Source organism: Triturus cristatus, chromosome 10 (genome assembly GCF_964204655.1).
Source record: "Triturus cristatus chromosome 10, aTriCri1.1, whole genome shotgun sequence".
NCBI classification, from domain to species: domain Eukaryota; kingdom Metazoa; phylum Chordata; class Amphibia; order Caudata; family Salamandridae; genus Triturus; species Triturus cristatus.
Genome location: NC_140593.1, coordinates 515,571,790 through 515,585,606, shown reverse-complemented (window position 1 = coordinate 515,585,606; position 13,817 = coordinate 515,571,790). Strand labels below are relative to the sequence as shown.

Below are 13,817 nucleotides of genomic sequence, written 5' to 3'. Positions count from 1 at the left end.
ACCACAGTGGCAGATGTACCACTCAACAGAAACTGCTCCATATCAATCACCTAGAACTCCTAGCGGTGTTCCTAGCACTGAAATCCTTTCAAGTACATCTTAAGAACAAAACTGTCCTCATCCGCACAGACAACATGACGACAATGTATTACATACAAAAGCAGGGGGGGACACATTCTCTCCAACTGTTCCAACTCGCACAGAACATCTGGAGATGGGCAATTCCCCAAAACATCTACCTGCTAGCGGAACACCTTCCAGGGGTTCACAACCAGGTTGCCGATCTCCTAAGTCGTCAGACACAGCAAATCCACGAATGGGAATTACACCCCAAAGTCCTATTCCCATTCTTCCAAAAATGGGCCCAACCAGACATAGACCTGTTCGCCACACACGAAAACGCAAAATGCCCAACCTTCGCCGCCAGGTTTCCACACCCACAGTCGAAGGGCAATGCAATATGGATTAACTGGTCAGGCAGATTTGCGTACGCTTTTCCGCCTCTCCCACTCATTCCATTTGTGGTACGCAAGCTCAAACAACAGTCGCTAAAACTGATCCTAGTAGCTCCCACATGGGCACGTCAACCCTGGTTCCCGCCACTCCTGGAACTATCGCTAGTTCCACATAAAAAATTGCACCTTTTACCGGCCCTATTAACCCAGAACCATGGAGAAATCAGACACCCAGATCCACAGCAACTGAACATGGCAATCTGGCTCCTGAAGTCTTAGTTCGGTTACCTCAACCTCCCACCAGACTGTATGAATATCATAAAAGAAGCTAGAAGACCTACTACTAGGGCGTGTTATGCTGCAAAATGGAAAAGATTTGCCATTTACTGCACTAACAATGATATACGTCCACTGGATGCTTCCATCCAAAACATTATTTGCTATTTACTACACTTGCAAAGATGCAATTTAGCGTATTCCTCCATACGTCTACACCTAGCAGCCTTAGCAGCCTACTTACAAAATAGACAACACCTGTCCCTCTTTAAGGTACCAGCCATCAAAGCCTTTATGGAAGGTCTCAAAAGAATTATTCCTCCAAGATTACCACCTTCCCCAGTGTGGAATCTAAATATTGTTCTAACAAGGCTCATAGGTCCTCCATTTGAACCTATGCATAAATGCGAACTGCAGTTCCTAACATGGAAAGTGGCTTTCCTTATCGCAATCACATCCCTGCGAAGGGTAAGTGAAATACAAGCCTTAACTCTTGAAGAACCATTCCTACAACTACATCGTAACAAAGTGGTTCTTAGGACAAACCCAAAATTCCTACCTAAAGTCATTTTCCCCTTTCCATCTTAACCAATCAGTCGAGCTACCAGTCTTCTTCTCTAATCCAGACTCAGTAGCTGAGAACGCCAAACTTTTTCGCAAAACCAAACAGCTGTTTGTTGCTTTCACTCCACCACATAAAGGCAACCCCATTTCCAAATCAGGTATAGCCAGGTGGATAGTTAAATGTATCCAAATATGTTACCAAAAAGCTAAACGCACCCTTACAGTTCCCCCTAGGGCGCACTCCACGTGTAAAATAGGGGTTTCCATGGCATTCTTAGGGAACATTCCCTTAGAAGACATTTGCAAAGCAGTCACATGGTCTACCACACACACCTTCACTAAACATTACTGTGTTGATGTGCAATCCAAACAACAAGCTGCAGTAGGCCAAGCTGTCCTAAAAACTCAATTCCAAACTGCTGCAACGGATACAGGTGACCACCGCTAGGGGAGACACTGCTATATAGTCTATCCTAAGTGTGTGATCTGCAGCTCATATGCCTCGAACGGAATATGCTACTTACCAGTATGCATCTGTTCTTGGCATGTAGAGCTGCAGAGCCACACACGCCCACCCGCCTCCCTGGGACCTGTATCTGTTCCAGCATTGTCTTAATTAGACACTACACATGGACATCCTTTCTCTTTCTTCTTATACACTCCATCATTTCCCATCATGGCGAAAAACAATCTGAGGATGGAGTGGATGCCCATGCGCACTGTTGTCCAGAGGAGGAGTCACCTATCTCGTGACCAAAAGGCTTCTTCCGAAGACAACAAAAACCTGCAATCATCCGAGCCCAACACCAGATGGCGATTTTATCCTAAGTGTGTGGCTCTGCAGCTCTACATGCCAAGAACAGATACATACTGGTAAGTAGCATATTCCTTCGAGTCACACAGTAGAGTGACTCCTCCTCTCAGTGATACTGCGCATAGGCTTAGACTCCTTTGTTAAGATTGTTTTCTCTCCACCATCAGGTTCGGGCTTGTGTGCCTCTTCTTCGTGTTCGACTACTGTTCGGTGCAACTTTTTGGTCCTATCCTGTCTTCTACGGTTTAGTTTTTTGATCTTCCTTTACTATTTCTGCCCCACTTTAAATTCGTCGGTTTTGTTGCAGACTGATCACCCCACTGTCCGCTGCCCGTCTCTGTCCTACTCTCCACATGCATTGTGGTCACTGAAAATATGTTCCTAATGGAACGGACACCTTTTTGATTTTGCCACCAGTGTCACGCCAAGTACCCGCGCACGGTCCAACATCTTGTGTACAATCTCTGCCTTTTGCCCGATCATCGTGAAGCCGATTATGCAAGTCTTTCTGCTGAAAGAAGAGACTCTGGGATCGGAGGGCTCGTCAGCAGGAAATGTCTTCTCGCTTTGAAGACGACACTGCTACCAGTCCAACTTATCATCCTCACCCTCCTCCTCCTCCACCACTGCCACCACCTCTTCTCCACCATCTCCTCCTTCTCATGCATCTCCACATCATGATCCAGTAGATGCTACACCTCCAGGTTTTCCTAGATCCCACACTGTGGGTATGGGGGACCTTTAGAGGAGCCAGACCCATGGGATACCTGTGTTACTGACCCCATCATACCCAATGATCCGGATTCATGTCCAGCTAGACCCTCCCCTCCAGAGGATGCTAGTGCCTACCAACAGGTTATTACCAGGGCAGCTACCTACCATGGTGTCCAAATACATAAAGAATCTTTAGAGGAAGCCTTCCTTTTTGACACCCTGTCTTCTGCACACAAGGACACACAGTATTTACATATGCGCCCTGGTATGTTGCGCGACACTGAGGATATTTTCAAAGCACCCATCCGTGCTAGGGTCAGTGCCTCACATGTGGATAAAAAATACAACCCAGCCCCATCAGACACTCTAGTCATATGTGGTCAGGTTCCACCACACTCCATAGTTGCCACTTCTGCTTGTAAAAGAGCTAATAGTGAAGCATCTGGAGATACGGCACCCCCTGAAAAAGAGACCTACATATCGATGCATCAGGCAAACAGGTTTTGGCTCAAGCATCTAACCAGTGGGGTATTGCTACCTCCTAGGCCCTTCTAGTGTGCTATGATAGAGCCCACTGCGATGAAATGGAAGAGGTGTTAAAATAGCTCCCTGAGGAGCATCGTAAAAAGGGGCAGCAGATTGTGGCAAAGGGTCAACCCATCACTAATAACTTTATCAGATGTGCCTTAGATGCAGCAGACAAAGTCAAATGAGAAATAAACACCATTGTCCTCCTCTGGCGTCATGCTTGGCTCAGGTGTTCAGGCTTTAAGCAAGGAGTGCAACATGCAGTCTTTAATAAGCCACTTGACAAGGAATATCTTTTTGATCCTTAGGTGGACGCCAACTTAGATAAAGAAAGATACAGAAAGATACAAAGAAACCTATGGGTGCCTTGCAGATGAATATATCCAGAGGTTCCTTTCGTCGTTCAGGGTACAGAGGCGGATGTAAACAGACGCCTCCACTTCCCAACAGAAGCGGGGCCAATCCACCTTCTCCAAAGGATTTTTTAAGGGCTCCTTTAAAGGTGGTAACTTTTTCGACACATACATCAAGTCCTTCGGCCAGACTATATAAAGGGTTTCCTACGAAACGTAGCATTTTACAGACATTTCCATTAAGTAGATTGACTCTTGTTCAACTGTTGATACTATCATGCAATATCTCATAACATACGGTTGTACCATACATCAAACCTATTCATTAGTGATCGATGCATTTTATTTTGCTGCAGGTCTCAATTACAAATCTTGGTTGACAACCTTTCGGGTATGGCATTCACGTTTGAGTATATTGTGTGATGGGGCCACTTTTTGTATCAAAAGAAGCATGTAACCACTGTTTGGATTTTGTACCACGCATTACAAGTTTCACTGGTGGCACTTTATTTCCTAAAAATAAATGTCCTTAAGATCTGTTATGTACTCTGTTACAGTTATTCTGGGCTTTGGTATTGTCACGGATCAACCATGTGTAAAGTATTCCTTTTGTATGCTAAATTGAGAAATTATTTTATAGCATTTTTGCTCCCGCTTGTTAATGCTGCTTATAATAAGCATTCCTGATTGTGGCGTCCTAAGTAGCTCGATCAATTAGGGTTCTCTGTAAGTTTTCAACCTTAATACACTGTTTCATTTTCCGCAATACGGTTTTTCAAACAGTATGTAGTAGTAAAACTCCATTTTGCGGCAAGAAATAAACATTATGCTGTTTTGTGTTTGTGGTTTATTATGTACTCAATTTAGCACTGCACCTTTTTCTCACTAGGGTCACAGGTTTAATATTAACAAATGATTTTTCGGTTGTCAAGCCTGAGGTCCCCATAACATTTAGAGGTCTACAAATAGTGGAAATTGTAAAATGCAAATCTTCGCTTAAAATAAAAAGGGTAATACTTGGTATGAGGTAAAAAAGCAAGCTAGTGTGATTTGTTTTTTGTTGTTTTTTTGATTCTGTAGGTCAGCACGATCTATCGATCATAACAAAAAGGGTCTAATATGTGAAGGGATTGTCTTACATTTTTGCTTCAACATTACAACACAGTTGTGTATGGGGGAGGAAATGGACACAATGCATTTTTTTATATAGAGAACAAGGTTAATAAAGCAGTTTACATTAAGATTGTCCGTGAAAATTTTAAAGTAGAGATAATTTGTAAACCCAGAATAGTAAACAGTTACACATACTAGTTACATATGTATCTATTTAGTCCTGCAGGCGACTACAGAAAAAATAATGTTTGAGCCCTGGACTAATTGGAGTCAGCTGTAGATATTTGGAGAATCCTTTTTTTTGTTCCTGCGTGTTTTAATTTTCCTGGTAGAATATTTTGTTAATTGAGGACAAGACGTAGCATGCTGTGCATCGTAAGTATTGTTAAGTAGATCTGTAATTTGATAAATTACAAATGGATTATCTTTGTCAGCAAAATACAAAATGTAAGGTTTTAAGTGCATCTCCTTCTCTTGTCCTTCAACTATTTTCCTTGTTTCCTTTTCTCTTCTCAGCCCAAAAAAAGAATTTTGCAGTCAAAAGCATATACTTTGAGATGACTAGTGTACTCTAATGCATTCTTCAACACATTTTAAAAGGTTTTTTTTTTTGCTGTTTATTATTGCTTCTGTGGCTACTTTCTCATTCATGTGATTGAGTATTATTTGCCTTTTAATAAGTAATAGGCACAATGGCTGATTCAAAATATGATAAGCAATTGGTGATTTTAAGAAAAATGTCAAACACGTTTGCCAATATATTTAGCTTTCATTTTGAAAACAATAGTCTGATTTCTCCTGCATCGAATCGTTCATAGATTCACATGCTTTTATCATTCCTCATCATTAGGCTGTGAATGCCCATTAACTTTAAATTGCTGCAAACCATGTTAAAACTGTCATACGGTCAACTGCAACTTTTGTTTAGAAGCACATCCACCTTCTCTGAAACAACCCAAACATCGGCCACGGTGATGGAAGAGCTGAGCCCCCTACTCCCCTCCTTAGATGCAGCTATAGCTCAGATTTCCACTGAATGTCCTATGTGAAGGAATCCCTAGATACAAATATTTGTTAGTCTGGAAGGCAGCTGCACAGAGGAATTGTCCACGGTTAGTCTGCTTGCATGGTATGTGTAGGGATGTCGCTAAAATCATTTCTTTTTTCAACCACCCCTCTTTGTACTGTTTGACAAAATAACTGGTTCAAAAGATTCCCTTCTCACAAGTACATTTCATATCAGGACAAATGCCAAATCTTTATACTCAGTTCATGTTTGTGAGTCACTGGTGGGAACTGTTGTCTCACTGTAGGAGCGCTGAAAAAGTGACAACACAACCCAATTACCAAAATAGAATAATGCTAATATCGATAGCAGCCATGTTGCCCAATCCTATATTTCACATTGTTTGTCAAAACTGTTTCGCTGTCATCAGTACCGTGCATGCTGGGCTTACTAAGCCCATCCTAAAAACAGTAAGAGGGAAAATACAAGTTGGTAGTGTTATGTTCTGGATATTTGTAGAGCGCATGGCTACCCGAGGCATGCCACAGCAGCTTAGTAGGAGGGGTTTTAAAAAAACAAGTTTTCAGAAGTTTACGGAAGGGAAGGAGATTTGGTTCCGATCGTAGGTGGGGAGGGAGCGTGTTCCAGAGCTTGGCAGAAGTAAAGCGCAAGGAATGACCACCACTTCAGATCCTGTTGACTTTTGGGACTGCAGCTAGGTAGAGACTGGATGAAAGGAGTCTGCTAGGGTGGTAAGGGTAGACGATGGCTTGGAGGATGGGGGGGCCTCTCTTCCAGAAAGATTTGTGGGCAATATATAGAGACTTGAATTTTATTCTGTCCGCAACCGGGAGCCAGTGCAGGGTTTTCAGAACAGACTTTGCGGAGTGGCTGTTGGGAGTCATAAAAAGCATCCGTGCTGCACAATTCTGGATGACTTGCAGTTTATTTGTGGTAGCCCTAGGAGCTCCAAAATACAGAGCATTTCCATAGTGGAGGCGAGAGAGGATTATAGCCTGGACCATGAGTCTTCTTGCTGAAAAAGGGAGGAGCTCTAGGAATTTATGTAGCATCCGCAGGATGCTGCCAGTTTCGTAGTGCAACATCATGTTAGCCAAAAGGTAAGGAACCGCTACAGGAGTCCAATATGTGAACTACACGAGTTATCACTAAGAGACGCCCACTTCTGCTCCTACATTTGTAAGATTGCCTGATCATATTCAAAATTAAATACTTCTGTTAGAGACTTCTAGCCGCAGATTCCTCACCTTTGGAATATTCCCTAGGTGTCAGACTGGATCTGGAAACCTTTACCTCTATGTGCCGGAAGGTGGCACTGTGTGGCTGCTCACTGACGGAGTTCCACTCTGGCAGTGACATGCAGGGCCTATAAAGACTCCATTCCTGGCCCCCAAAAGCAAATGGTATACCACTGTGCACATTCCTAGACTTGGGATCTTTTTTAAACAGTAGAGTCCAGTCCTAGAATGAGGAGGAACTGGTGAGAAATCTGCGGCTACAAAGAGTCTCTCCAGACCGAGCGTTAAAGAAGGTAAGTAATTTCAAGCAGTAGATTCCTCACTTTTTGAGTACATACCAAAGCAGTACCTATTTGGAGAGGGACCTGTGAATAGACCCGATGAGAAAGTCCTGAAAAACAGTGCAAGCAAAATGTCCCTTTCTGCAATCCTGACTGTCCAGATAACTGTGCTTTGTGAATGTATGGCAGGATGTCTACATAACTTTAGGCCACTGGCACAAACCAAGCCCAGCTGGACTCCCCTTAACCCTGGTTTGATGCATAACTGTCGCAGGCACTAGTCCCAGCCATACAAGTGAGCTAGCATTTTGATCAGGCAAGTTGGGGGGCACTGGGTAGTCGCAATTTTGTGAATCTGCATATTGTGGAAGCTTACTTCTGAAATTAAAGAAAAATTGCTATTTTTGAGTAAGTTTGAGATTTGCAGGGCCTTGTGGGTAAGAATCGTTTGGGAGATCCATGTGAGGCACACCACCCTGGACTCACCTGAGTGTCTAGTTTTTAAAAATGTATGGAATTGGTGGGTTTTCATGAGTGGCCGCTGAGCCCGAGTCCAAATACCACAGCTACAACTTTTGCCAAATCGGGTAGTTTTTTTATGAGAACTGTTGATGTATCCACATTATGTTTTAGACCCTATCATGTCTGGGGTACTGTGCCTACCTGCACAAGTGAGATACCATTTTTAGGTCTTGCCTACGCAGTGCGCATGCGCTGCATAGGAAAGACCTTTAGCCGTCGGCACAGCTTTGAGGGCAAAAACGTGCACGCGTTGCATTGCTTCCATTGGCAATGCGTGCACGTCTGGAGATTTCCTTGCGCAATCATCGCGCCTTGTTGCTCGCTCCCCCAAGGGAATCGCGTAGGCCCCCCCTCCTGCCGCGCGAGGCGTACGCTTGTGCTGGTTACGCTTTAATTCTAGTAACGCACATTTTCAGTGTTGGCGTGTTACTAATAAAGACCACTAGATGGCAGTAAGATCTTACGTAAAAGCAATCCACCCGAGAAACCGTAACAAAGTTTCAAGGACTGTCTATTGGAAAAATGATGAATGCAGCAATTTAATATCTAGAAAGTCTCTCTGCAGCAATGCTGATCTGAGCTATGATTTATGCTAATCTGTGGAAGGTCGTGTGTGAGTTTGTATTGCAGTGTTGCACAACAGTGATCGGTACGAGCGTTGCGTAAATAAAGCCCTCATTGACAAGCTTGAAAATAAGAAGATGCTCCCTCTTTTGGTTTTATTTGTTATTTTTACTCAGGGTTTCTTTGCCTGTGTTTTATTAATTTAAGAGCATCAAATGACTACGGATGTTGAAAAAGTTACAGGGACGTTGAAAGGAAAGCTACGAAGAAGCTAGGGATATTGAAAAGAAAGCTTCCGAAAAACCTACGTTTAGCTACAACTGCACTTTTTCCATTAATTGCCATATAAAGTGCGAACTCCACCCAAACGAGTTTTAGAACGCTTACAGAGAAAGGTGCACATCGTGGGGCAGAAAGTCACCCATGCTGTGTTAGCATAACAGATAGAATTTGGAACTGGGAAAACCAGATTCCAGTGTCGTCGTTGGCTCACATCCTGTGATTCTGCCCAAGTCCGTGCCTAACAAAAAACAAGCATTGGCATAGCCAATAGGTCTCACTTTTGGGACCTTATAAGTATTTAGTTATGTAGCACAATATTCTTGGTGCAACAACAACTGTTGCATGGCTAAACACTTTTAAGGTCCCAAAAGCAAGACCTATTGGCTATGCCAATGCTTGTTATTGAGAGGCTTGGGGGAACTCTAGTTGGTAGGAAATTTGTGGCGCCTACAAATTCCTGAACTTTCCATAACAGAAATGTGAGGAAAATAATTATTTGCAAGTGCTTTTGGGTAAGAAAAACTGGTGAGAGCCATGCATGTCATCCCACCCTGGATTCCCCTCGGTTGAGGTAGAGCCCTAAGTTCACAGCTATGCACATTGCTAAACAAGCATTTACAATGCAACGGTCTCGGCATTGTTAAAGTTAGAGCTATTGGCATTGCTCATGACATTATTTTTTTTTTTTTTTTTTTTTTTAAACATTTAAAGAAACGGCATTGTCATGAGCAATGCCAATAGCTCTAACTTTAACAATGCCGAGACCGTTGCATTGTAAATGCTTGTTCACATTGTTTTCAGGAATTGTATAACGAAACTCTCCTTCCTAAAAAGTTTTTTCTGGTATCTGCCAGTCTTAAGAAACTTAATATTGAGGTATCAGAAATAATGAAATATGAATGAAGAACATATTGAAAGAGGAGGCGAGTCACCCGATGCCTTCACCCAGGGCCTTAATGTGATGCTCAGGCTGGACCCACAATGGTGGATCCATGTCAGATTTTCAGGGCAACCAACGAATCTCATGTAGATTCCCTTTATGTACATGTATCTCAGTGGGATGTACTGAAATTCTGGCGTGGGTCTAGCCTTGGCTGCACACAGGACATGGCCTGGAGTTTTCACTTGACGGAAGGTGGAGGGGATCTGTATAGAGATGGTTCTATAAGGGCATCGCCCAGCCAGACTCATGGGCCCTCCTTACAAGAGGGGTGGGGGGGGGGGGGGGCAGGAGGGGGAGGAACTCCCATATGGAACTCCACTCCACCCCGTCATGAATGATCCGGTGTGTTAACACCATGTGTTCTTAGGTGTAGGAGCACTGACCCTATCTTATCGGCCGATATAAGCACCTGGTGAAATCATTTTAGGGTTCGGCTGCAACCGCAGCCAGGCCTGGACCTCCAGCCCCACCCGACCTCTCCATCTCTGGTGGCGGTAGTGTTGGTGTGAGAGGGTTTGGGGGGTCGGCGGGGGGATGCAATGCTTCCCCCTGACAGGACACTTCCTTCCTTATGCCTCTTCCTTCACCCCAGCACCTCACAGAAGCCTGTGTTGCCAAATGGGAGTGTTAAACCTACAATGCGAGTCACGGAGTGCTTGTTTCTGTTCATTAAGAAGCCGTGTCACACCTCCCAGCTACTTCGCGAATCGCTATTTTTCCGCAAAGTAAGTTGAAGAGCGCGGTGCAGCACTTCACGGACAGCACCGCGGAAACAGAACGGGTCAGGCGTGGGTGTGCAATTTTTCCATTTGCTTCTTTTTTTAAGTTTTCCTGACTATTAGCTCTTCGCACAGAACGGCATAATGTGCGGTGACGGTCATAGTCGGCCTTTGCTCTCAGATAACACCCTGGGCGGGAAGAAATGTAGCGCCCTGGGCGGAAAGAAAATTTGCACCATGGCTGCAGCTGGTGAATAAAATAATTCACAGTTCAGTCACACATCAAAGCACTGACTGACTTCTGAGCACAAACTTCTCGGCACTTTCCCAAAATATCCCCGAGCGCCTTGAGACCCTCACGGGTGGGATTGAGTCACTCACAGCAGTAGCTTTGTCACGCTAGTGCCGAGTTGTTGCTGGTGCGAATGGCGCTGTTGATATGTGTGGGGGAGGGAGATAGGAGGGGCGGGAAGGGGTAGGTGGGTTGTAGGACGGCACCTGAGGCAAGTAAAAGGGAGTAAAATCAGTCTAACCTGCATCATTGGTGTCAAGAGGGACACTGCTGTTAATACAGGCTGCTCCGTGCGCCCCTCTAAAGACGGCGCCCTGGGCCTGGGCCCAGCTCGCCGTGCCACAATATAAGCATGTGGAGGTAGGCAGGAGAGAAGTCCGTGTGTTTTCCCCTCCGCTGGTTCTTCGTCAGCATGCTTGGCTGCTGGTTTTCCTGAGGTGAGTTCAGTTTGCCCTGCCGCTTGTTTGCTGTGGTTGGCGGGGCGCACAGCGGGACAGGCCCTCTTCCCCCCTCCCCCACCTCGATGTATCGGCGCAGTGGGAGCCTAGTAGAGCGAGGGTGCCGGCCTTCTCTTTTCACAAACCTGCACAGCAGATCTCGGGGTTGCCCGCCGTGCTGCGCAGACGAAATTCGAACACCTGCTGGGGTGTTTCTGGTCACATTTATTTTTTTTTAAAAAGTTTGGATCAGACTTGGTCTAATAACTGTCATCGAGATTTACCAAAGAAAGGGACACCTTTCTCGGTTTCAACAGTCACGGGCACACTGTGCTCCATCAGTGTGGTCAGGATGAGAACACGGACATTCCTCGAGCGAGAAACACCTCTGCATCACACGCCGCCCTGTGCGGGGGTTTCACCCCCGGATCGAGGCCAAGCAGAAGACTTACGTGTGCACGTTCAACAAAACACACCAAACATCAGGTTCAAGGCGGGAAATGTTATTTTTTTGTGATTCAAGAGTATAGTTGGTGAGAAAGCTATTTTTACAGATGAGTGTAACCGCTTCCTCTCTGCAGAGGGTGCGCGCGGCTGCCGCTTCCTCTGTGCCAGCCTCCCAGTAATGCCAGCAGGAAGCAATATTCAGGACTGTGGAAGCACGGGGGGGAGGGGGGGCTGTGCAGAATCTCGTGACCCGCCCGCGGTTATGCCTCGATCTCCTCGAGACGGATTTCGGAAGCTTTCTTGGAAACATCAAAGAGCCTTACTTACCAACAAGAGCAAGCACACACCACCGAAAAGGCAGCGTCGTTTTCGGATTCGGGGGCGTGTTTTGCTGTTGTCTCCTCCCTGAGACTTTTCGCAAAAACCACGCCCCCCGATCCGAAAAGGACGGGGCCTGATCGGAGTGACTGACCTCTTCTCCAGTGGCTGGCCAGCATTTACGAGGCCAGCCAATGGAGAACAGGGGAGAAGAGGGGCTGGATCAAGCCCCTCTTCTCCAAGTCATTAAATCTCCGACTTCCGGTTCTGACTTTCGGCAGACCGGTAGTCCTCGACCTAAAAAGGATCAGGTTTTATTGAAAAAATGTGATGTGTCCATGGTGCATTTTGGGCCCTATCCTGCCATGGACACTAAGCCTACTCACATTGGTGAAATCCTGTTTTTTATTGGGATACATGTGGGCACACAGAATAGTAGAAAGTGTTATTTCCAATTGGATTTCTCTGCATTTGTGCTTTCCAGTGTGTAAGAGAGAAGACATTTTGAAAATGTCCTGGATCCAGAGATTTTTTCTTTAGCCGTACCCCTGCACGTCGGTAGGTGGTGCCGGCTGACTCCGCGTCCGTCATCTGCCTCGTGTCCGCCGAGATGACGTTGCTGTGTCTATTTAGACAACACCCCTGCGTCAGTTCTTTCTTTTTCCGCACAAGCCTAGCGCAGATCCGGAGGGAGCCGCCCCTTAGTCAATTTTTGACCAACTTTTTTTGACTTTTTGTCGACACCTTTTTGAGACTTCGACTCCTGGTACACGATGGATGTCCATTCGTCGAACCGGATTCAAGCCTTGTGCATCCTGTCACACACTGATGTCCGTCATGGATCCGCACCTCGTGTGGCTCTGGTGCCTGGAGTGTGACCTCGACCCGAAGTGGTGCTCCGACTGTTGGACCATGAACCTGAAGTCTTTGCGGGAGCGGTCCCGAAAGCTTTTGGAGGCCCTGCAGTCTGCTCCAAGCCGATCGAGGTCTTGGTCGAGAGGAAGGTCTCAAGACAGGTCGCGGAGCCACCATCACCATTCGTCTTCCAAGTCTTTGCACTCATCGGGTAAGTCTAAGCGCAAGAAGAAGGTGAAGAAGCATTGTCTCTCTTCGCCTTCGCTCCGTTGGGCGATGCGACGCTGGACATGGAACGTCGTCGCTCTCCATCTCCATCCTCGGATCCTGCTTCTGGACGACCCCGCGCTTCCCTCCTTTTCCCTGAGCCTGAGCGTGCCCTGCCCAGCTGCGAGCCGTCTGCTCCGGTGACAGAGGGCCCCTGAGGATCCAGGCCTGGATCCGGATCAGCGCCGGTCAACCTCACGGTACCTTCCCCAGCGCCAATTCCAGTGACGACACACCCAACGTCGGTTGTGCCTCTGACCGGCGTCGACCCCAGCATCACCCCGACTTGGACACAGCACCTGAAGGTACTTTCATACCCCTGTTCATTCCTGGTGTTCCTTTCCACCCTGAGTGGCAACCAGGGTGAGGAAGACTGGGACGGGTCTGTGGACCCTTTGGCAGACCAGCTTGAAGAGCCATACTGGCCAGAGGAACTGGGTGATGCTAATGGTTTAGATACCTCCCATACCTTAGCATGCTCCCCCCCCCCTCCCCCCACTGTGGTTCCTTGGGAAGAAGATGTTTACTTCTGCCAGCTTAGCGCTGCGGTCTGTGCACACCACACGCCTCTAGGGCAGTTATACCCATACGGTGTGGGATACGGTTGTGCAAGTGCTGCCACAGTGCTCGGAGAAGGCCCTGGCCTTTCTCACCCGTGCAATGGCCCCTCTGCATCTCTACCCTTACAAACGCAGCTAAGTTCACCATCAGATGTGGGCTGGATAGCGCTGACTCTCTGGGCAGAAAGATTTCCACGTCATTAGCCTTGAGGCGCTAAGCCTGGTTGAGTACGTCTGGTTTCTCTGTG

At 46.3% G+C, this 13,817-nt stretch overlaps 1 protein-coding gene across 7 annotated transcripts in view; it reads left to right on the top strand.

The window, feature by feature from the left end:
• RBM33 (RNA binding motif protein 33) overlaps positions 1-13,817 on the top strand; it is a 594,498-nt gene that overhangs the window by 498,101 nt on the left and 82,580 nt on the right. For 3 of the 7 annotated variants that reach the window (XR_014970135.1, XR_014970134.1, XR_014970136.1), the window contains one exon: positions 5,036-5,192. The exons of the other annotated variants lie outside the window; for them this stretch is intronic. The gene's annotated coding sequence lies outside the window, so the exon portion shown is untranslated. The remainder of the gene's footprint in view (positions 1-5,035; positions 5,193-13,817) is intronic. 7 annotated transcript variants of the gene reach the window in all.